Genomic DNA, 26,046 nt, shown 5'->3' with positions numbered 1-26,046 from the left:
ATTCACCTAATTTTGATTGACCTTTTCCTTTCTTTTTTGTTTCCTGTAGAGCACAAATTTCTATTTCTTTCTCTTTCAGCACTTGGGTTATTTCTTGGTCCCTTAAGTTGAGCGATCTGATATTCCAAGTAGTGACTGGTCTTCATAATATCAATCCGGTTCCGAGGCTGTAAATTGTTTCTTTGAGCAGTATTTGTTTCTTACGATTGGTAGGTTGCTAATCTTGCCAATCACCCTCCACATTTTATCCGGGTTTGGGACCGGCGGTGGTAACCGCAGAGTTACTCAGTCCACCCCGCAATCACCCCAGGCAGTGTAGTAAAAATTTAACGGAGTAAAAATTTAAGGTCGCGGCATATTATCATGCACGTTGCGTTTCCAGCACGTAGTGTTTAGTTTCCGAAAAATATAATTTAAATGGTTTTAAATATGAACAACTCACACCGTCCGGAACGTATCGTATCAGACACCTAACGTTTCCGTTCAGTATATTCGCAAAAAATATTTTACTGATGCCGACGGCTACGTAACGAGTCGTAACCGGTTTTTGTTTGATTTTGATACAGAGTATTTAAAAAAATAATTTTCGAGGCTGTTTTGTCATTTATGCATGTGTTTATATTGCTTTGTAACAATTAAACACGGAAGGAATAAACAATTAGGACTTTTGTACGGAAGTGATACCTCTTCTTTTTAAAAATACTTTTGTAGTATTTTGTTTTTTTACTGAAGGTGTAATTAAATTTAACACATATATAAACTGAATCCTATTCATTCTAAAATATCCAAAATATTTTTCATCGTCATCAATTAATTCTTTGTATAAAGTCCAGTATTCACCTTCCTTCTTCCTTTCTCTTAGCATTCATCATCATTCAGCCTCAAGAGTCCACTGCTGAACATAGGCCTCTTCCTCATGTTTCCAACCCCGTCTATCTTGCGCCGCTCTCATCCAGTTTTTATTGAGTCTTCTTAAATCGTCAGTCCATCTTGTAGGTGGTCGACCGACGCTTCTCTTGTCTTCCCTTGGCCTCCATTCCAATAACCTCTTTGTCCATCGCCCATCTGTCATTCTGGCTATGTGTCCTGCCCATCTCCACTTTAGTCTGGCTATCTTCTCGATGATGTCAGTCACTCCGGTTCTTCTCCTGATGTCTTCGTTGGTTATTCTGTTTCGTAGAGTTATTCCTAACATGGACCGCTCCATTCTTCTCTGCGTGATTCTCAGTTTGGTAGCTGCTGCTTTTGTTAAGGTAAGTGTTTCTGCTCCGTACGTCAAGACTGGCAGGACGCACTGATCAAATACCTTTCTCTTTAGGCATGTGGGCAGCTCACTTTTAAAAGTTTCTCTCAGTTTTCCAAATGCTGCCCACCCAAGGCCGATTCTTCTCTTCAGTTCATGAGTCTGGTTATCCCTGCCAATCATAATTTCATGTCCCAGGTATTTATATCGATCTACGAGTTCTATTTCTTTCCCACCAATACTGATGTTCTGGTTGGGTACCAAATTGGTCATGATTTTTGTTTTCGAGATATTTATATTTAAACCCACACTTTCTGTAGACACAACGAGTTCCTGTACCATCTCTCTTGCCATACCTAGATCTTCAGCTATTATAAGTATATCATCGGCGAAACGTAAGTTGTTTAGATATTCTCCATCTATTTTTATTCCCTTTGTCATCCAATCCAAATTCTTAGAAGCATGTTCTAGCACCGTATTAAAAAGTTTAGGTGACATTGGGTCTCCTTGTCTAACCCCCCGTTCTATTTTTATGCGATTACTGTTAGTATGTAATCTGACAGTGGTTGTTGCCTGCAGGTATATTTTGTATAATAATTTAGTATATCTATATTCTAGCCTGCATTCTTTAAGCACCTGTAATATTTTGCTTAGCTCAACTGTGTCAAAGGCTTTGTGAAAATCGATAAATATTAGAACTAGAGGTTTATTGTATTCCACTGCTTTCTCTATTAGGGTTTTTATACTTTGTAGATGGTCATTTGTTCCGTAACTTTTTCGGAATCCTGCCTGTTCCCTTGGTTGATAAGTCTCTAATTTTCTTTCCATTCTCTTAACTAGTATTCGCGTAAACAACTTATATATATGGCTGACGAGGCTAATCGGTCTGTAATTCTCTAAATTTGCTTTGTCTCCTGCTTTGTGTAATAGAATCATAGTAGCGTTGTTCCAGTCTGTTGGAATATTGGCGCTGTGAACGCAGATATTAAAAAGTTGTTTAATTTTTTCAAGTAATACATCCCCTCCAATTTTTAGTGCTTCTGATACTATTCCATCTTCACCCGGGGTTCGATTATTTTTCATTTTCTTCAGGGCTTCTTTGATTTCTGATTTTGTTATATCGGGCATTAAATCTGATCCTTGGTTTAATACCCCAGTTTTTAGTGTAATTGGAGGTTCCGTATTGTTATCTTTTATTCTTGATCTATATAACTCTGTGTAGAACTCTTCGACTATTCTTAATATTTCATCTCTGTTCGTTGTTTCTTCTCCAGTTCTGTTTCTCAGTTTGTTAATTTCTATTTTCCCCTTTTGTACGCTCCTCTTCAAAACTTTCATGTTCTTATTTTGCTCTATTGCCTGTTTTGTTTTTTCTATATTGTAGTTTCTTATGTCTTTTCTTATTGCCTTGGTGATCGTCTTATTTATTTGATTTATCGCTTCTTTGCTTGTAGTGTTATCTCCTTTCATTTGTCGCCTTAGTTCTATAAGGGTTTTCGTAGGTTGACTCAGTTTTTCATCTTTTTTGCTTGTCGGACAATATTTAGTTTGAGCCTGTTGCATTGTGTTGACTATTTGTTTGTTCAATATATTGATGTCTGCTGTTGTTGTATCTTTCAATGTATTACCAATATATTTTTCGAACTTCTGAATGTTAGTTGGTTTTGTCCATTTCTTTGGTTGTTTCTTATTTATCATTTTGAGTCTTTCTTTTTCGGTTGATATCGTTATTTTAGCGCTTACTAACCTATGATCACTGCTTGTACTGAACTGGTTTAGCACTCTTAGCATTGGATGTACTTTAAACCTTCTTTTTACTACAATAATTGTTCTTTCTTAATCGTTAAGTAGAAGAGCAATTGCACATAATTTTTGTCGAGAAAAGCGAGATCATATCTTCACCGAACCAAACTGAAACGTTCTATGTATGAAAATGTGAACGCGGAGTCCGATTGCTGGACCGGAAACGCTACGTGCCGGAAACTATACGTGCACGATAATATGCCGCAACCTTTAACGTTACACCGTATTTAGTATTATTTCACGTTTATAAATTTTGTTGCCAATACGAATTTCAAGTAATAATTAATTGTTATTATATGGCAGTTTGTGAAAGTACCAATACAATATAATTGAATTTCAGTCTGCTCTAATTAAAATTTGTCTAGGTGGCTTTATATAAAAGTTATTGTATTTAATATTACCACTTCAAATACTCCATATGTAAAGTTCTTGCATTTGTTACGCTAATGTATTTCTTGCATGTAATCGTTTTATTATAAATGTATATCTAATGAGTTCGAGAAAATGAAATTTTGCCTTATCAAATTGCTCGTTTATAATTTGGTAGATGACATTTAATTCTGCAGTATATTATGTCTTATTATTTTGAGAAACAAAGCTTTGTTATGCAATAGATGTCAGTATAATTGAAATAACAAGTGGTTTTATGAATTCTTTTTAAGGAATCGATGTCGAAATTTTTATGAAAAATAAAAAAACTGTATTTTTGAATAAAATTGATTTTCTGATGGCATAGATTATTGTAAATTTTCTACTGTAATGGAAAAATGGGTGTCGTTCACAATCATTTATATACCATTTGAGGACGGACAAAATCATGTGAAGGTTCATTAATAATAAAATGTTTCGATTTTATTCAAGGTAATTTTTGTTAGTCATGGATACACAGTGGGTGAATAGAATTTTTTTGAGAATTTTATTTAGGGGAGGGTAGTACACAATGAGACAAAAAACACATTTTTATGTGTGACATTGACATTTTTGAATTTGTCTACAAACTGAGTTAACCAGGCATCAATATGATTATTTCCTCAATATAATCTGAAATAAATATTCCCTCATGAGTGAAGAAACAAAATCTATGATTATTTTGCTAACCGTCTACATGTGTCTCATTGTGTACGATTGGTGGTACACAATGAGTCAAGTGGTGGTACACAATGAGTCAAGTGATATTATTTCAATAATTTGTTAAATTAAATACATAGAGTCTAGTTTTTATTATTAAAAATAGCAATTTTACATTTACAATAGAAAAACTGAAACGAAAGAAAATTTTAACGGATCTTAATACTGTCAAACTTAACATCGAATTTGAAATAAGATGCAAGGCGCTTGTTTTTTTGATCTACATTTTTTGGTTTTGGTAGAATTGATACAATGTCTGACCTTGCTACTGCAGCAATGTCTTCAACTAAAGAAAAAATAAAGCAGCCTTCAAGCTTACCACTTTTTCTTAAAAATGACACTTTAAATTCATTATCGTCTAATGTCTTGAGAACTTTAGCAACATAAAATATATTGTTTTCAAATTTCACTAATACAAAGTTATCAATGGAAATTTCTGTACTAGCATCAATGTCATAATCGTCTTCCAACTGTAAATTTTCACATTCATCGCCAGAAGAATCATCGTAATTTATTAGTTCTTCACCCTCCTCGGATGAAGTGCTATCAATTCGTTTATTTTTTTCTGCTTTGGTTTTGAGCTGCTTACCTTTAAATTTAAATTGACCCTAATTCGTTTATTATTCTGAGGAGTCATTTTTTGGTTATTGCTTGTAGTTTTAACTGATCCAAGTCAGGTGTGTTAGTTAAAATTGCACTCTTTTTAGTTTTCCTTGCATTTACACCTTTTCTCTTTTCTGCTTTTGAAAATCCTTTAAACTTATGAGGGGAGATGAAAGAACTTGAATTCGCAGATGATACTATTGACTTAGAGTTTTGAGACATTATCGGTGTTTCAGATGTCCTTGGTGGGGTTCTTCTTGATTTTCAGGTGTCTTCGATGAGGTTAATATAACTTGATTGGAAAGCACACCAAACCTTTCTGTCGACTCTGGTTGTGGATTTGGCTGTTTAGTTTTATTTGATCAGTCACAGAACTGCCAATGAATTCAGCTTTAGAAAAAATGTCTCTATTAAGGGGAAAAATTCCCGTTTTATTAAAACCTGACAGAATATTAGTAGGTGTTAATGCTTTCATATATGCCTCTCTTACACATTGTGCTATCTGGTATATTGAAATAGGTTTACCAGGATGGTTCAGCAACCACGCTTTAAAGGGAGAGAAAATTGAAACATCAAGTGGTTGCAGTTTGTTACTACAATGTGGAGGCAGAGTCAGTATGATTACACCATTATCCTTTGCCAGTTGAACAACTTGATATGTTACGTGACTCTCATGATTATCGTAGATCAGTATGGAAGGGTTTTCAATTGAACTGTTGCTAAACTTAATGAAATGTTTCATAACGTCAACAAACAGGTCGTTATTCATCCATCCACTTGGATTTGCCAAACCCAGTGTGCCAGGTGGAGCTCCTTGTGTCATACTACTACTAAGGATTTCCACAGTTTTCACTGTCTTCCTTCACTCAACCGTTTTCTCCAATTTTCCCTGTCATTCCAGTCTCCATCTCGCAGGGTTCTTTTCTCCATAGCCTCGTCGATTTCATCTCTGAATGACCTTCGGGGTCTTCCTCTCTTTCTTCTTCCAATCGGACTCCATTCTGTGATTTTGTTTATCCAGCGTCCTCTGTCCGCTCTTCTGACGTGGCCGTACCAGGATAGTCTCTTCTCCTCTATATAGTCGATTATGTCTGATTGCACTCCCATTCTCCGCTTAATCTCTGCGTTTTCAATTCTGTCTCTTTTTGTAAGTCTACAGCTTCTCCTCAGGAACTCCATTTCTACTGCTCTTATTCTACCTCTATTTCTCTTGTTTATTGTCCAGTTTTCGGACCCATATGTCAGGATACTTCTTGTCAGGGTGTTATATATTCTCTTTTTTGTCTTTATCGTAATGTTCTTATCCCACAACACTGAGTTTAGTTGTCTTATACAGTTTCTTGTTTGTCTCAGTCTGTTGTTTATATCTTCTTGTGTTGTTCCCTGGTTCGATATTATGGTTCCTAAATGTCCTATGGCTCCTTGTGTCATATGCTCCTTATAATATTTCCTTGGAAAAACCATAACAGGAGGCAGAAACGTACCATTCGCACATACAATTACACATGTAGTAATAAGAAACCTCTTTCACCGCTAGTACAACTATTCAGCTGTTTTACACCTTTCTCCGCCAAGACTTTCTTAGGTTTCTGCACTGTTGTTGTACTAGCCTCATCAAGGTTATATATCCTGATATTAGACACAGCTGATGGATATCTAGAATAAACGGCATGTAAATTATCGAAGAACTTGTTGACATTTTGTGGATTAAATGATGTTAATCTTGATAAACTGCAACCGTTGACATATACTGAGGTTCCCACGCCTATTTAAAAATGAACGGAACCATTGGAGTCCAGCTATTTTACCTTTGATCCAATTCGCTGGAACTAGAATATTGTTTTTAATTGCCATGTCATATGCTACCTTTCGTGCTTGAATGGTTGTTATTCCGTAGCTCATTTTGCTACAAGTTTTGATATAGTCACACAGAGAAATTTTCTGTTCCTCTATAAGACATATCTTTGTAATGTATGAAATTTTACTCCGTGTTCAACGGCAGCAATTCTTAATGATTTTCCGTCCAAAACATCTTGTACGGCACTTTTCATATCATCGGAGCTGAATGTCGCTCGACTCCTTGGTTTTTCTTTGCGCACCATGTCTGTAACAAACATAATAAACTTTCATTCTACTTATACAACATATCATTATAGCATAAGCACTTTGTACAAATTTTAGTAGTACACAATGGGACAGTCTCATTGTGTACCAAGTAGCATTGTTGTAAACAAATGCAAATAATCATATTTAATTTTTAGTTTTGAGGCATGACTATTTGAGGTTAGACTAACTTAACTGTGGTATTTCACGCATACACTTGCAAATTGATACAAATCAACAATTAGTTCTAATAATAAGTCAACAAAACTATATAAAAAGTAACTTGTTACCTTAATTAAACAGTTTATCACTGTAACTTTTACGAGGTCACGAATGAAATAGTTGTATTTTGACTGGCGCTGTAAAATGACATTTCTGAGACATTTCTTGGTGGTAAATTAAAAAAAAATTAGAATGTCTTATTGTGTACCATGTCTCATTGTGTACTACTCTTCCCTGATACAACATGATATGAGAGGAACAGGGTAAGACAATAAAAAAGCCATGGAAGAAAAACAGAGAACTAAATCTGTCAGAGTTGGGTTTTTAAAGCTAATAATAAAGGAGTTTAGAAGTAATATAACATTGAAAAAAAATCTTAAATAGTTAAAAATCTTCTAAAACTCTAGTTTTAAATAAAGAGCAGACCAAAGATAAGGAAACAAAGTTCGGTAGACGATTACCAATTAAAAACGTAAAACAAGTTTTTGCATTTTTTTGCAATATATTTGCAATATAAAGATTTAATATTTTGGTTTTTGTAACGTTGCCAGATTTATTGATATGATTAATCACTTTGATTTTTTAAATACAACACCCGGTATATTAAACCCTTATTGAAATCTCCACTTCAATACCTACCAGTTCAACCATGTACATTTGGGTGCAAAATTAACCGGACACTCACCTTTTTTTGTTTTGTGTTAGTGTTTAGATCAAAACTTGTGTGTTGGTCAAAAACAACTGTGTTGGTGTTTAATTTGTTTGAATTTTATTTTATGCCTTATTAGCGATAACGTTTTCTTCTTGTTTGAACCTGTTTAGATGTTTTGTGCGAACAACAACACTTTTACTCATCCGTTTTGTTGTTAATGTGAAATAGTGGCTTCGTATTATTTAAGTTTATTATGGTACTGTACCTGATTATAAGATCGGCTGTAGGTTTTTGTATTGTCTTTTGTTTAAAACTTGCATTGAAAAAATTATGGTACCAGAAGAAGTAGTACAAGCTGTGGCTTTACAGGATGATGGGCGACGCATTCGTTACATTGCAAATGCTTTAGGAATATCTCGAAGTGCAGTTTTTGATGCAATACAAAGATTTCGGGAAACAGGACAATATACCAGGAGGCCAGGTCAAGGTAGACCAAAAACCACAAGTCAAGTTGAAGATCGCTTTCCTAGGTTACACGCGTAACGCGATCGTACATTATTAGCACCAGTACTTGTTCAACGATTAAATGATGTCCATAGAAACACAGTTTCTGTTTATACCGTTCGAAGACGCTTAAATGAATATGGATTAAGGTCCAGAATAACTGTCACGAGACCTCTATTAACAGCAAATCATCGGAGGTAACGTTTACACTTCACTTGCGAACATCTTACTTGGGAAGTTGACGATTTGCTGTACTTTTCACGGATGAATTAATATTTAACAGATACTCATCAGATGGCGGCCTAGGATATGGAGAAGAGCTGGTGAACGTTATCAGCAATGCTGTTTTACTCCGAGAGTTAAATTTGGTGGAGTCTGTATAATGGTGTGGGCAGGCATTTCCCTAGAAGCTCATACAGAACTTGTTACAATTCAAGGGGGCAATTTAAACGCTCAATGGTATAATCAGCAATGTTTGGAATACCATGTAGTGCCTTTTGGCCCATTTCTTGGAGAAAACTGTAAGATAATGCAAGATAATGCTCGTCCGCACATTGCAAGAATAACACGGGATTACTTGGATGAAGTTGGGATTTGTTTATAACAATGGGCCCCAAGGAGTGCAGACTTAAATCCAACAAAGCATGCATGGGATATTCTGGGACGACGTATTCGACCTAACCATGGTGAGTTTGAAACCATGAATGTTTTGGAGCAAGCAGTTTATGACGAATGGGAGCAAACCCCTTAAGCAGACTTTGCTGCCTTAATCCGAAGTATGCGTGACCAAATGAGTGCCATAATTAGGGCTCGTAAAGGTAATACACTCTACTAAATATCGTTTTCCATAAAAATGTTTATATTTAAAAAAAAAATTTTGTTTCTTTGCATATTTTCAAATTTTTACATACTTTTGATTTCATGTAGTCAGGAACATTTTAAAAAGATAAACAAAATCCTGGAAACGACTAATCGTCTCAATAAATTTTTTGATTCAAACTCTGTAGATCTAAATTTGAACATAATAATTAAAAGTTTATTACATTGCTAAATGAATATCTACCTAATCCTAAGTTGACAATATCCTAAGCAATGATAGAATGCTCATCTTCATGTTGTTCTAGAAATTAATATAGATTTATCGATAATTCTTTGCCTTAGCTCTGCAACACTTGCTGGTTTAGTTTTATAAATTCAATTTTTCTTCAACTATCCCTAATAAAAACAATTTTTACGATTCAAATCGGGTGAACGAGAAGGCCATGCAATACTATCTTATCTACCAATCCATCATCCGGGAAATGTCTGATCTAAATAACACCGAACATTTACACCAAAATGAGCGGGAGTTTCGTCTTGCTGAAACCATATCTCATTAAAATTGGCTTCAGACCAGGTGTAATTTCATTATTAAGTAGGATGTCATAATTATCTATTGCTAAATATCCTTCTATAAAAAACGGCCTAATTAACTGAGTACCCACTAGACCCGACACTTGGTCACATGTATATTTGGATGCATAATTTCAAGTTCACGAGGATGACCTGGCGCATTGTCCAAAACTATAACTGCTTTAAAGTCTAAATTATTAGATTTGCAGAATTTACAGATTTCCATAAGTTTCAACTCCAGAAACAAAACAATTCTGGAACCAGTGACAAAAAATAGAGTTTGTAATCCACGCTTTCGTATTAGTACTCCAAAAGACTGGCAAATCGTCCTCGTGATTTTTTAACGTATCAAGCAACAATGGTTTGATAACACAATCTTCGGATGCATTAGAATAAAGCAGCAGTGTAATTTAATACTTTGCTGCCTTAAATCCAGGGGCAGACTTTTCGCTTTTAGAAATGAATGTTTTATTTGGTATTCTCTTCCAAAACAATGCAGTGTAGTGTGCATTAAATACTTATTCAACGATTGTAATGCTATGCAATGATTGTCGCACCTTAAATGTATTGAAATCTTTCATCTGTATATTCACCACCACCAATACCACCAGATTTCGGCTTTAAAATGTACGTAAAGACGCTTTGTCTTCTCTCGAACCATTGGACCACTCACAGGCACACTTTTTTGGTTGAGGTATTCGATACATAATTACAACACCACTTGCCATATTTTCAATTGAGGGATAACGAACAATTTTCGCTGACAGTGTAGTTAAAGCTACAGAATACCTTATTTTGTCTTCGAATTTTTTATCGATAATACAGTTAATTCGTTGACATTGAATTTGCGTGATATGAACGCAAACGACTCTTCAAGGCGTGAACAATTAAGCATTCCTATTTTCACTTTAAGCGGGAACACTGACTTATTTCGCAATTGATACTTTATGTTTTGAGTAATAAGTTTATTTTACATTTTGTTCGTTTACATTCTCAAAAGCACTAAATTCATTGAAAGTCGCTTACTTCAAAGTAACCGCCGAATTAAACAAATAACGCTGATAGCTTTTTAAAACACAATCGAGGCGTAGTTGCAATAAGGATGTACCGATCCGATCCTCTAATAAAGAAATCTTAGTCCGCGAATATAGGAATTAGATCGCATTTTTCATCAGCGAATAGTAAAAATACAAATGAAAGACGCGTGAATAACAAGCTGTTACTCTATATACGTGCGATGCAAGAAAAAAATTATACCAAAAGGAGAACAATACATTTTTCTAAACGGTAGTGAATAATCAATAATTGGGATTTATATTATTGAAAAAAAGTAAAAAATAATAAAAAATTTTAAAAGTAAGGACTGGTAACAAAGGCCAATAAAAAAAGTGTATAAAACTTTTTTTACAAATTTATGTGAATCCTATGTACGTTTTGGCGCTAAAAAAGAATCTGAAATTAGATTTTACGTTAGAGATAGAGATACATTAAAATAATACATTATTAGAATAATACCTTTTATCTAATTTTAATCATGTAATAGTATAGGTCTGTACAATCATTTCAGGAGTCAATGCTTTTGTATTTGCTCTCTCTTTTTTTGTAAAACTTCTGAAGTAGCTTTTTATCCTATGCAAGGCACTCTGTTGTCCCCGATGAATTGACCAACAATAATCACTTATCATGTTGTTCCAACGTCGTCGCTGGTATCGTTTCTCCATCAGCTTGATATCCTGGTGGAATCGTTCGTCCCTGACATCACCCTGATTTTTAGCGAAAATGTCAAGATGGTTATGCAAAAAGTGGATTTTGAGGCTCATTAAACATCCCAAATCTTTAAACTAATTTATTAAATTAGCTACAATAAGCTCGTAGTTAGGGTCTTTCGTGTTAACTAAAAACTTCGCATGCAATCGAAGCTTCTCTTTTCTTAGTAGTCATCTTGGTTTTAAAGGTGGAGTCGAACATCATCTTACGAATATCTGGTCCAACAAAAACACCTTTCTCCAATTACTTCTGATAGAGGGGGAAACTTTCCACTCAAGTACTTGAAACATTTCCTATCTTTAGACAGGGCCTTGACAAACTGTTTCATTAAGCCTAACTTGATGTGTAAAGGTGAAAGGAGGATCTTATTTTGAATCTATCAAACTTTTGTACAAAATGTTCTTCTCGCCAGGTGGTAAAACATTTCTTATTTTGTGGACCAGTGTTTATCTCTTAGTCTATTTTCTCACTCACAAATAAAACATGGAAACTTTGTAAATCTTTTTTGTTGACCAAGTAGCATACAAACAACTTTTAAATCTCCACAGATCATCAAATTGTGAGGTAAGTAGCTGATTTTCTGTAGAATTGTGTCAAGATTTTCATATGTCTCTTTCATATGGACTGAATGAGCAATAAGTGAAGTAAAGTGAAGCATAAGTGTTCCCATTATGTAAGAGTACAGCTTTTCAACTTTATTTTGAAGAGTCTATAAAAAGCCTCCAATTATCCTTAGTATAGTCAATAATAAACTCATTCATTAGACCACCAATATCATGACAGTAGACCAAATCCCCTTCCTACTTAAAAAACTGAGCAAACTGTTGATCTCTGTACCTATACTTGTAAATAGATGTACCAGGCGACAACATATTCTTTTCTTTTAATCTTGAGCCAAGCAATTCTGATGTTTCCTTTGTTAAACCCAAATCTCTTACTCAGCTTACTCAACTGTGGTTGTAAATTTTCTGAAGGACACTAAAATTCACCATCACGTCCTGGAGCAGTTTTATTGGATTCTGAGTCACTAGTATTTAAAATGGCATCAATACGTAGAGGAGACTCAGGGACTAGCAGTTCAGGTCCGTGCTCTACCGGACGGATAGCAGACGGGAGGTTAGGATAAACGATCACTTTCTTATTTTTGGAGTTATATCCAGAAACATCGACAGTACAAAAATAACAATCATTTAAATGATTTTTTTGCTTTCTCCATGCCACAGGCACTACAAATCTGAAAGTTTTTTTTCTTTCTTCGACCACATCCTTAAATCATCAACACAAACACAACGTACATTGTGAGGAGTCCAACCTTTGTCTTGTCACCAATTTTCACACCAAAATATGAAAAATACATCTTTTTTACAAAATCAGTAATGCTTCTCTGACGATTTTTAGTAACAAAATCACCACATATGTAACAAAATGTATTTGGACAACTGCGACTAGCCACACTTGAAAGCGTATGAGTCAAGTACTCAAAAGCGTGATTATATTTATTAGAATAAAGGATTTATACAGCTATTAATAAAGAGGAAGAAGAACAAAGAGTGCTGTACAATTCATTAACAGTACTACCAACCAAGTAAAATTAGATTTATTTGCTCATTAAACAAAATAAAATATAATTATGCAATTTAAAATGTTAAATTGTGAAAGAATGGTGGGTGATACAGCATTTTTAATATGATTTTTGGACTCATCAAGTGAAGAAATCATCAAGTGAATTGAAAACGGCGATATATAGAGAATTAACATAAATAGGCGATGGACGTAGATCCAAAAAGTCCATCCAATGGTTTGACGGAAGGAGTAAAAAACCCCAGTGCAGAGAAGAATATATAAACTCAATAATACAATTGAGTCAGTGCGAATATAGAAAGTAGTGTGAAAAACAGAAAGGAAAGGTAGAAAGGGAATGCAGTAAGAGGAAAATTGAATATTAAATGAACGTAAAATAAAGGAGGTGTGTTAAAAAGGCTCTAGAAGACATCGATAAAGAAACCAAAAAAGGTAGTTTAGGTATGTACGCATCATATCAATGCAACATCATACAAGATAGTGATAAGACCAACACGTCATCATAGGAGTGGAGCATGGGAAGAGTTTTTGATAAGAACAATTGCGAGAAACGTCTATTTAATAAGCTAACCACTACATATGTAGCCAAAGCCACGAAAATATTATGGTTAGAGTATTTAACAAGAGTTGGAGAACAAAAAGTAGTAAAAAAATGATAAAAAATTAAAACGAAAATAACAGGAAAAATGCAAGCCAATAGAAGAGATTGTGTGAGGATGTGACAAAACATCTGACAGAAACACGAAGTCACTGTACGACTATATTTATATATCTAATATTTGTAGAATAGTGTCCAACATGATCCATAGATTAAAATGTTTAGTTCTAAAACCCTTAAACATGATAAAAGACATCTGTATCAACTAGTGAGCTGATCGCAAGTGACTACAACTTTGTTGTGGCAAAATTTTTACTTACAAACATCTAATAAGACGATCGACAGCCATGTTTACGGTGTGTAAATAATGGACAATCCTGTATATTTAATTAAAATTTATAAATAAGCAATAGAACATAATTTTATATTCAAATAAGTTCTTTCTTTTACTCATAATGAAAATGAATGATCAGTTCCAGTCCTATTGCTTCTAAAGCTAGCTAGAGATTCTCCTAGTACGTGGTTGGCATATTCCTTCAGACTTTTCGACAGAATACTTGGAATTTTATTTACCACGCGCTTAATGGAAGATTTTCTGCATAATTTACTTGATACAAATTTGACGTATATACAAAATACGTTTAAAAAATGATAGTAGAGGGCTGTGATTTTATATATGCTATTTTAAATTCAAAATAGAAGCCTGGTTCACAAACCAAATTAATTTTTTTTATTTTTTCACTTACTTGATTCCATTAACTATATTATAATCCATTACCAGGATTTATTGGATAGGTGTTTGAAAAAGCGTAAATAATAGTGCAAACGGAAAGGTACTAGGTCAAGGACACTGCATAAACTCATTTTATTTTTAGAAGTGAGCTAAAATATATCATTGTGTGTTGACCTAACGCACAAATGTTATTATATTATTTTATATAAAAGCAAGCGGATCAATGTCTTTATATTAGCTTTTAAGTAATGACACCAAATTCATTTTCTGGTCACTGTAATTTTAAATATATGTATATATATATATATATATATATATATATATATATATATATGTATATATATATATATATATATATATATATATGTATATATATATGTATATATATATATATATATATATTAATGTGATATTAAAAGTCTGAGGTGAGCCAAGCAATTAATTAGCTAATTAATTAATTAATTAAACTTATTTAAATGATGCAATTATGATTCTATCACACTATTTAATTTTCTTATCTCAGGGTTATACTCGTTCTTCAATATCTATGCTTTACATACGATAGGTAAGGTCCAAAGAATACCGGAATAATAAAAAAATATATGACACATTATATATTGAAATAAAATTCACACTCAAATATCTTCAATAAAAAATATCCCAAAATTGTTGTTCTAAATCTCCTGATCGAAATCTTCCTATCTTTTCCAAAGAAATTGTTAAAAAATGTGTTGTTAATAAAGAAAAACTCACGAATGGTAAAACTATCTCTCTGATGATGAGTTGTCCAAATCCTTGTTCCTTGTAGCCTACACTATCTATTCTTAGCAGTCCCCTAGGTAATCAGCAGTCTTACAACAAATTATTGCGAGCCTATCGTCTTTAATGATCTCCTTCAAATGCACGTATCGTTCAAATGATGCTAGCCTCTTCTCCTTTCGATAAACTGAATCTCTCGTTCCGGCCTGAACGGTGACTCTTGGAATATAAGTAGAAAAATATAACAATATTTTACTGGTTCAGCTTTCTTCAGGTACACTTACTCCGAGAAAACTCACAAACATTCACTTCTACTGCTTACTACCTCTGGAGAACCACCAGAGAACAACGACTGCTCGCCTTGAACCCTTGGAAACAACTGATTATCTTTTCTCCCTCAAAAATCTAGCTAAACGCTCATTCCTACATACCTATCCCACTTTTTTCAATCTCCTCCAATCAGAGTTCGTCACACTTATCCCCATCTCCCATTTAGATAACAAACAACAATTTTACCTACAATTATAAATTTCCTAAAAACTATTAACATGCTAATCGGTTTCTACAAATTCTTAAGAACTAACGGAAAATTACATTCTCTAAATATTTCTATTCTATTGTCTTATTCACTGTATATCGACGTACAAGTCTATTTGGAAAACCCGCTCGCATTGTTCACGATTTCACTAAGCTCACTCACGTCACTCGAATATATTTTACAAAGAAAATAATTTATGCATATCTTTAAATTTTGTTTACTACAGGTAATCCAGGATAATGGACTTTCATTTTTTCGAAATATCTTTTATTTTGTACTTTGAAATATATTAAAAACAAACCAATATTATTTTCAATTTTACATAGCTTAACAATATATAGGTATATATTATGATTTTAAAATCTACTATAAATTTAAATTAAGTTACTCTTACAAAATTTAATGGAATTGACAAAGCTAACAACAAATAACTTTCAAGAGTTTTATATCTAATATATTTCAATAATTTTAATTAGAGACGCCAAATTGTAAATTAGATGTTCAAATTTCATCTCAGGGTTCTTATGTGTGATCAAAATAACTTTTTCTTTTCCTAGTGTAAATAAACAAAACAGGAGAAAAGGAAAATAAAATAAATGCCACAGTGTTTAATACAATTAAATATACAATTAACAACTTTATAAATTAAATTGTTTTCTGTTTCGTTTCAAAAACTTTATATCTCTACAATATTCTTTTCAAATTTAATAAAACCGATTAACTTTCAAATAATTCCAATTCTTGACCCGGATATTCTATTGTGAAATTCGCTAGCCAAACTTCCTCCTCGGTTCTGCTCACAAAACGGAATCTAGATGACAGGTCCTAACAGTTCTCCTATCTCCTTTTGGATACCAAATTATCCTAACCTAAGCTTCTCTCGATAAACAATTTATTTGTACTTACAAATTCTGCAAACATTTATTTCTGCACTTCTCCCAATCAGCATTTATGGAACAGCCACTGCTACCATTTCTTAAACACTTTCTAACAAATTACCTTGACATCGCACAAATTACTTTTACACCGTTCAAAACTACCACCATGCAGTTAATTCCCTTGTCAGGATAAGATGTTCTTCCTCTCACGGACAGCAACTGATTTCTTCTCTACCGCTTCAAAACATCCGTCAAACATACAAAGTCTTCTTGCCCTCTCTTTTTTTAACCAATAATCTTTTAGTATTTTAAACAAACAAAGAGAATTACCAGTTCCTATGAAATCCATCAAATTTATAGTTTTTCTTGTTTTCCATACACGCCCAACAATAGAATCTCCATAAATTAACAAGCTACCAATAATCGCTATTTGTATATTCCACATCGTTAAAAACCCGAAAAAAAGTCCATTGAAACAAAACAACTTTTTAATTTGTAAATCTATGCTTATCTAGTATTTTAAATTCATCAATTCACCGTAGGTCTAAAATAAGTTTATATCACTTTTTACACACAAAATTAAACTCTATAGTTCATTTCGCCAATTTTATATAAATATCAATAACTTTATAATTGCTTTGTTATGTATTTCTGACTATTTGGTCGTCATCAATAAGGTGCAGTTAGAAAAGGAGCAAATTAACTTGGGAAATGATCTACAGGAGCCATGTGACTAATGGTGGTAGTACTGTCAGAAGTCCGTGCATTCTAGCCTGGTGACTCTGCAACACAACCAAGGTGGAAGCTACAGCTACTTGAAGAAAGGATCACTCAGAAGCAACGTTACCAATTGTGGCAATAATATCAGAAGTCCCTACGTTCTAGAGCTACAACTAACACAGCCACGGAGGATTCCAAAAACGTTTTAAAACACAAAAAAGAAATTTAATTAATGCATGACTTCTTCTTCTTCTTGTAGTGTCTATCCGTTTCGGATGTTGTCGATCATCATTGCAATCTGTATTTTGAAAACTGCTGCTCTGAAAAGATTTGTGGTTGTTGTGTTAAACCACGTACGTAGATTTTTTAGCCAGGAAATCCTTCTCCTTTTTGGTCCTTCTTTCTTCTACTTTTCCTTGTAGAATTAATTGCAGCAACCTATATCTTTCCCTGTTTTTTAATGAGATCGAGGTATTCGATTTGGGCTGTTTTTATTGTGGCTACCAACTGTTTTCCTTTCTGCATTCCTAATAAAACGTCCTGATTAGTAACCTGTCCGGTATAGTATATCTTCAGGATTCGACGATAATGCCACATTTCAAAAGCCTCAATTTTCTTGCAGGTAGCGGCTATGAGAGTCCACAACTCAACTCCGTACAACAGTATAGGAAAGATATAACATTGTAGTAACCTGATTTTTATGGGTACTGATAAATCATGTTATTTGAATAGCTTAGCCATGTTTTTAAATGCAGATCTTGTTTTCTCTATCCTACATTTTATTTCTAGGGAATGGTCCCAATTTATATTTCCGTTCGTATCAAAGCAGGTGTATTTTTTTACTCTTTCTATTGGTTGACCGTTCATACTGATTCTTTCAATTTGCTGTTCCTTCTTAGAGATCATCATACATTTTGTTTTCTTAATGTTCAGTGAAAGTCCTTATCTCTGGCTCACTTCTGTGATTCTACATTAACCCCTGGAGGGCTTCAACATCCTCTACTGCTTCTTAAAAGATTTCTTCAGAGTACATGTTGAACAGCAGGGGTGATGGTATACATCCCTGCGAGACAAGTAAAACATACGAGTAGATAAGGAAAAAATCATTGGCAGAACTCTGATTACGTTTCCAGGAACTTCTCACAGTACTGCCAAAATTGGTCGCATGGCTCCTGTAGATCTTTTACCCAAGTTAATTTGATCCAACCAACCACCCAAATAGTCAGAAATATGTATTTACCGTTGCCTTCCACCTTCATCAATTTTCTGTTCTACTGAGTTGTGAGTTTTGCCAATGATTTTTTCTTTTTCTAATCTAGTCTAGCATTAATTAACATCATTATATATACACACATCAAAATAATCTAGGGGACACCTCTATTAATAGCTTTTTTTTCCCTAAGTTAATGGCACTGGCAAAGCCAAAAGCCACTATTAATAGCTTACAATTAATGTTAGCTGCAAATATAAAAATAAATTTATGTTTTTAATCTTTTTTGTTGTTTTGTTGATTATTGTAGGAACTTGGACTGTAATCCTGATAAGAATGACTAAAAAAATTTACCAAAACTTTAATATGAGTTTTTTGTCTATAAGATAAAAAGTAATATTTCTTTATTTGTACCTGATTTTTGATATCTATGTGGATTTTTATTTAGTTTTGCAATTGCCAATAATGGAGAGACATCATTTAATTCGCGAAACGCAGTGGCGTGCTATCGGGATGCTCCAAGCTGGCAGAAGTCAAAGAGACGTTGCTGGGATCCTCCACACGAACATAAGTGTCGTTAATCGTTTGTGGTTGAGGTGGCAAGAAACTGGTGATGTTGCTGAACGTCATACAGGCCGTACAAGGATAACCAACCAGATTAAAGACCATTTTATTAGGTTGCAGGCTTTGCGAGATCGCACTATAACTGCATCAAATTGGAAATAAGGCTGCAAGAGATCCATCAGGTATTTATAAGTGGCCAAACCATTAGAAATGGACTGCATGAAGTAGGGTTAAATGCTCGAAGACCTGTGCGAGTGCCTGTGTTATTCAGAGGAAATCGCGCTCATCGACTTCAATGGACACAAGAACACGCAAATTGAGTTAGACGTAAGTGGACCTCTATTTTGTTCACAAATAAGTAACGATTTGGATTTGCACCAAATACAAGACGGATAAGAATTTGGAAACCATCTGGCAATGCGGAAGGATTGGCCAATGTGCAGGAAGTTCACAGACAGCAAGGCGGCAGTATTATGGTATGAGGTGGCATCACTTTTGGTGGAAGAACCAATCTCGTTTGTCTGGAACAGTTTTTAAATGCAACAGACTACCGCGATATTGTTCTTTAACCTATTGTCGTACTCTTTGCATAACAAGCTGGTCCCCAATTTCAATTAATGCACGACAATGCGCGTCCGCTTACCGCCAGGGTTGTGCGAACATTTATCGCAGATAATGAAATTGAGGTTTTACCATGGCCTACACAATCGTCAGATTTAAACCCAATTGAGCATCTATGGGACATATTGGGCAGACGCATTTTACAACAAAATATTGCGTTTAATACAAGAGAGCAACCGTATGAGGGCCTTTTAATGGAGTGGAACAGAATACTGCAGCAAGACATTGAACAACTGATCGTGAGTTTGCCTTACAGACGTAGGACAGTAATCAACAACCGTGGGGGTCATACACTGTACTAACTTAACCTAAAGACTACTTTGTTGGGAGTTGAGGGGCAACAAATTAGTTTTTTTTTGTTACCATATTTTTACTTATGGAGTTCTCTTTTAATTTTTTTTAAGAGCCATTGCGATAATTCTAAGAAAAAATGTTTAATTTATATTCGGGACACTTGTTTATAATTTTTTATTAAAAATATTTGAAATAAATTATTTGAAATCTTTCTGTAATCTCGCATTTTGTTTTTGTCCCCGAGATTATTTTGATGTATATATATATTAGTTTGGCAAAATCAAATATTTCAAGAGGCAAATAACATAACCTGACTTTACTACTGATCTCCTTTTAATATTTGTATAAAATATTCGGTCGGGAAAATACCATATGTTTATTCAATAGACGTCAGAAAAATTTCCGTTGAAATATCCGAATAGGAATTTCCATTTGTGCGGGTTGCTGTATGCAAATCAAAAACGGATTTGGAGAAATTCGTTTGAAATACTAGTTTAAATTTTCACATCGTGATACATTTTGATCTGTTGAAGTTAACGAAAAGTTGTTTACAGCTGAAATTGGTAATGCAGTCATTTTTAACTAGGGGTATATTTAGAAAGTTACGCTAATTATTTGAACATTCTATTCAGCTAATTTTTGCTTCGGTGAGTCTTAAACTTTAATTAAAATCGAAAACTAAGGATTTTACTTAAAAGGGGACTCAACTTGTCTTTCTGAAGTGAAAGACAAATTAGAAGCTTTTAAGGAGATAGATAAGGAAATGTTGTACATTTTTACAAGAGAAAAGCACCGACAAGCAAAACAATCAAGTAAAAGATAAAAATTTTTGTATACAGGAAAAAACGAAACATTAGGAATGGAAGAGGTAATAAAACACATCAAAAATGTCTAAGAAACAAAGTTTTTTTCTCAAATGTACAATAACTTTGATTGGATTTTAAAAAGTGACATACCGTTATATTGACTAATTAGTCTGCAATAAATTCGATAGGATTAAGACCTGGCGATTGTCCTGGCAACGGCAAAAGTGTAATATCCTCATTATGAAACCAACCTTTAACTGTTGCTGTAGCACGTGGCCTAGTGCCTTCCACAAAAACGAGAACAGTTCGATGATGAAAAATTATGGAAGCCGACATCATAACTTGCAGACCACTATATAGACGAACACCCTGTACATACCTGAGTCTCCATTGTCGACCAGGTCCTCTCCAAACTCTCACTCTTCTTTAATCAGGGTAGAGACAAAACCTAGCTTTATCTGTGAATAACAGTCCTTTTTTAGGCTTATATCAATCATAATGAGATAAATTTCATCTGGATCCCATCCCATATAGGAATAAAAGGCAACGAAACTGCTGACCATAGTGCGAAAGACGCGATAGTGAGTGACGTTTCCGAGATCGTAAACACATCAGTATCAACGGATATAAAAGCTTATATAAAAAAATAAATCTTAAGTGCGTGGAAAAATAAATGGAATGTGTCGAATTCTAAATTAAAACAAGTGAACCCCAGCATAGACGCATGGAATGTGTTACCTAAGTCAAGAAGCCAAGAAATAATAGTAACGCGCCTCAGACTCGGACATACTAGGTTAACACATGATTACTTAATTAAAAAGTGCGAACCGCCGCGATGTGAAACGTGTAATACGACACTAACAATAATGCACCTACTATGTGAATGTCCCCTCTACAATCAACAACGAAGCAATAACAAGATACCAGGAACACTTATAGAAGCTCTAGGTGCAGACTGTAACTTTAACAATACTCTGAATTTCTTGAAAGACATTAATAAGTACCACAATATTTAATAAACCAAATTGTATTGAAGTAATTGTACCTAATGTAATCCACTAATTTTTCGCTAATGGCCATTTGGTCGATGCGATTTTCTAAATAAAAAAAAAAAAATAAAAAAAAAAAAAAAAAGTTTTTAAGTTTTAATTGAAAAAGATAGGACTAGTAATGGTGTTCCTTAGACATTTTTAATGTGTTTATATTTCTGATAGAAAAATTATAGTGAAAGTGAAGAAATTCGTAAAACCAGTAATATTTAAAGTCAATGAAATTTTTACTTGATAAAATACTGAATATAGTCCATTATATTACTCAAGTAATAAGCTTTCTACAGTGTGTCCAAGAGGAGAAACTTTTTTATTTTTAGCGAAAAATATTATTCCTGATCAAGTTTTATTTACCAAAATATAAAAACCCCATAAAACGAAATAAAAATTTAAGTTTTTATTTATTTTATAGTTAATTTATAGTTAAATTTATATAAACCCCTATGAATTTTTCCGCGGAAATTCAGAAATTTAATAATAATCTAGTGAGTAACTATTACGTCATATATTAGGCAATAATATTTAAAATTGTCATACAACAGTAAATTTTTATGATAATCAATTACCAAATAATAATATAGAATAATGTAGAAAAAACTTATTTTTCTTCTTTCTTGGCTCTCCAACTCTAACTGAGTCTTGGCCGCGTTTACTATTTTCTTCCACTCATGCCGATCTTGTGCAATAATCTCCCATTGTCGCAGCCCCATTTTACGTAGATAATTCGTTACTGCATCCTTTCATCTTTTTTTTCGGTAACCAATTGACCTTCTGCCATCTTATACGATCTGTCTTGATGTATCGTACTATGTTTTCGTCTTCATAGAGTGCTTGGTGTACCTGATTATGTCTTCGTCTCCACTCTTCTGTTACCTCGTCTCTACAAGGCTCAAAGATCATCAGGAGGACCTTCCGTTCTAAGAATAAAAATTATGGTGTTACACGCTGGTTCAGTGTGCAAGTCTCACTTCCATACGTTATTATGGGGCGAATTATAGTCTTATATTTTATTTTAGCTGTCGTTGAGAGCAATTTTTATTTAAGTAGTGTCGCTATGGAGTAATATGCTTTATTTTCTGACATGATTCTAGCTGTTACATCTTTTCCATATCTGTTTTCAACTGTAATCACTGCTCTTAAGTATTTGTATTCTTTGACAACTTCGAAATTGTATTCATTTATCCAAATGTTTTGTCTAATTCTTTGTATTGTATTTTGGTAACTACTATGTGCTTGGTCTTATCTTCGTTGACCTTAAGGCCAATTTACCTGGCCTCACTTTCAAGGAGGGTAAAAACTTCTTTTGCATCTTTATTGGATTGTGCAATTGTGTCGACATCGTCAACAAAAGCTAACAGTACCTTCAATCCCTGGGCAGCGATGCTATTTGTTAATTCTGGTTAAAGTTTTCTAACTGCGTATTCTAAAGCGAAGTTGAATAACAAAGGGAAAAGTGGATCGCCTTGTCTTAGATCCGTTTCGATTTGAAACTCATTTGATGTACTGCTACAAATTCTGATTTATTTATTTACAAAGCTCAACAGGCGTTACAGGCGTACTCATTCGTATTACGCACATTCTGTCAGAGATCGATATAAAGGAGATAACTGTCTTTTTAAAATTATTTTTTGCAACTGCGAAACCTGCGAAACCAACTTATTCTGCGTAGCGAGCTCTAGATGCTCAAAAAATATCCAAAAATATATTTTAGATGTAAATTTTTCGCTAAATATAGTCCTGGTGTTAAAATTAGCCTAACTATCATGGAAAATTCGCAAAATTTCAAAAACCCACTTTTTCTCAAACAAAGTATATTTTCTTCAAAAAATTTCCTTTTTTTTTACTTTAAAAATTTATAAATAGTTGTTATACGAGGGCAGATTGATAGAAAACTAGCATTTGATAGAAAAAACAAGTTTTTTGGAATTAAATCGATTTATTTCTCAATATAGTCCCCTTTTAGCTCGATACACTTAGTAAGACGATGTTCCAATTTTTTTATCCCATCCGAATAGTACTTTTGCTCGAGCTCTTCAAAATAGGCCGAAATTTCAGCGACGACTTTATCATTTGTTGCGAAACGGCGTCCTCCGAGCCATTTTTTTAGATTTGGAAAGAGGAAAAAATCGCTGGCGGCAAGATCTGGGGAATACGGTGGGTGTTCAACCACTTCATAGCCCAATTCGTGTAATTTTGCCATGCGACGGCCGATCGGTAAACCGGTGCATTGTCTTGGTGAAAGAGCACTTTTTTGCGTTCCAAACCGGGGCGTTCTCGACGCAATTCGGCATCGAATAGATTCAATAATGCTACGTAGTACTCACCATTGATAGTTTTTCCTTTTTCCAAGTAGTCGATGTGGATGATGCCCTTTGCATCCCAGAAAACAGTCGCCATCACTTTGCCGGCCGAATGTGCACTCTTTGCCTACTTCGGTAGCCCTTCGCCGCGTTTGCGCCACTTTTTCGACTGTTCATTGGTTTCCGGTGTGTAATAATGCACCCAAATTTCATCAACGGTGATAAATCGGCGAAAAAAATTATCGCCAAAAGCGTCTCCGAAGTGGTCACACGTTTTTGCATTTGATCGATTGTAAGCAAACGCGGCACCCATCGCGCGGATAGCTTTTTCATGTCCAAATGATGGTGAATAATGTTGTGTACGCCTTCGTAGGAAATGTTTAGGACCTCTACTAACTCGCTGAGCTTAATTCGACGATCTGCCATAATCATGTCATGGACTTTGTTGATCATTTCCGGCGTGGTGACTTCATTTGTCCTCCCGGGACGCTCATCATCAAAAAGACTCGTACGACCAAGAACAAATTCAGCTTTCCAAAATTTTACTGTTGCTAAAGAAGGTGCAACCTCACCATAAACTTCGTCCATACCCTTTTTGTGGAAGAACTTAATCACCGAACGATATTTGACTTTTTCAATTTCTCTGAAAACACAAAATTTGCTTGCTTTTGACGGCTGTAAAAACCAAACTAATTATTTTTAAAACTTAAAATTTTGACAGACATCATGTAATGAATGGCAAATATCAACACCGAAACCTATTCGGTATCAAGTAGCGCCATCAATTAAAGGCTAGTTTAATATCAATCTATCCTCGCAATATTCGTATTTTAAAATAAACATAAACACATCCTCTTATATCAGAGGATGAAATGGTATTACATATACTTGAATTGCCAAATTGCCAATTTTTTCGAAATTATATGTCTTTTTTGACAGTTTTCTGCAATTTCTCATTATTTTGTCATTCCAAATGCCATTTTAAATATAGATTTGGACTCCCCACAAAATTTTACATAAAATAGTGTATTTTAATATTATTTTTCAACAATAAGTTGTCTTAAGTAGCCGAAAAAATCATTGTCTTTTTACGTCAATTTTTACAATTTTGTAATGAATTAGTTGTAAATTATTGTAACACCTGCAAAATAATACTAAATAAATAACAAAAACTCAATATTTATTTAATCTTTTCTCTGAAATTTTAATTTACACGCAAGAATTATGTGTCCAGAAAAAAAGGTAAAAATCCTAAAAAACAAATACCAATATTTATCATAATATAAAGGATCATTAACAATTTTCTAAATTTCAATTATTTATTTTTAGAAATTGCTAAATAATATGATGTGACTCATAAGACGTTTTATTCTTGATCATTCATCATAATAATAAAATTCATAATATGATTCAGCTATTTAAGAATGGTCGCTTCGTTTAGTCATCTCAGCTTTGTAGTTGAAAAACGTGTAGTTAGAAAACATGTACATTTTTATTGTCAAATATTTTAAAGATTGTTCATTGTTTATAAAAAATTCCGAACCTTTTTATAAAACTCGATTGATATACAAGTTTTGTTCAATTTCTAGATACTTTACAATGTTGCTAGCTCAATTTTTCAAGCTCTTACATTATATTTCATTTGTTATCTATAATTATAATTTTCAGTAATGGAAGTGAATCAAAATTCAGTAGCAGGAATACTTTTCCTGCTACAACTAAAGTTTAAAGTGTTTTGAAGAGTTTTAAAACTACCGCATACTTCTACGGATGAGTTAATACCTTCAAGTGACTTAAATGTTAAAAGAGTTTATAATATGCAACAATCATGAGAAATATTTATTAGTATACTTATCGCACAAAATTTCGCTGGAATTATCTAAAAATGTTTTAAAAATTTTGAACCATACTTCAATTCCTGGAGAACAGTTCTATGTTAATTATTGTACCATTCGTCTTAGAGATGATATTAAATAAT

General features: G+C 33.8%; 1 protein-coding gene across 4 annotated transcripts in view; it reads left to right on the top strand.

Annotated features, from left to right (window-relative positions):
* LOC140452399 (atrial natriuretic peptide receptor 1) overlaps positions 1-26,046 on the top strand; it is a 526,857-nt gene that overhangs the window by 279,035 nt on the left and 221,776 nt on the right. The window lies entirely within an intron of this gene.

This window comes from Diabrotica undecimpunctata, chromosome 10, assembly GCF_040954645.1.
Source record: "Diabrotica undecimpunctata isolate CICGRU chromosome 10, icDiaUnde3, whole genome shotgun sequence".
Classification (NCBI taxonomy): domain Eukaryota; kingdom Metazoa; phylum Arthropoda; class Insecta; order Coleoptera; family Chrysomelidae; genus Diabrotica; species Diabrotica undecimpunctata.
Note: the sequence above shows the minus strand (reverse complement) of the source record. Positions and strands in the feature narration are given on the sequence as shown.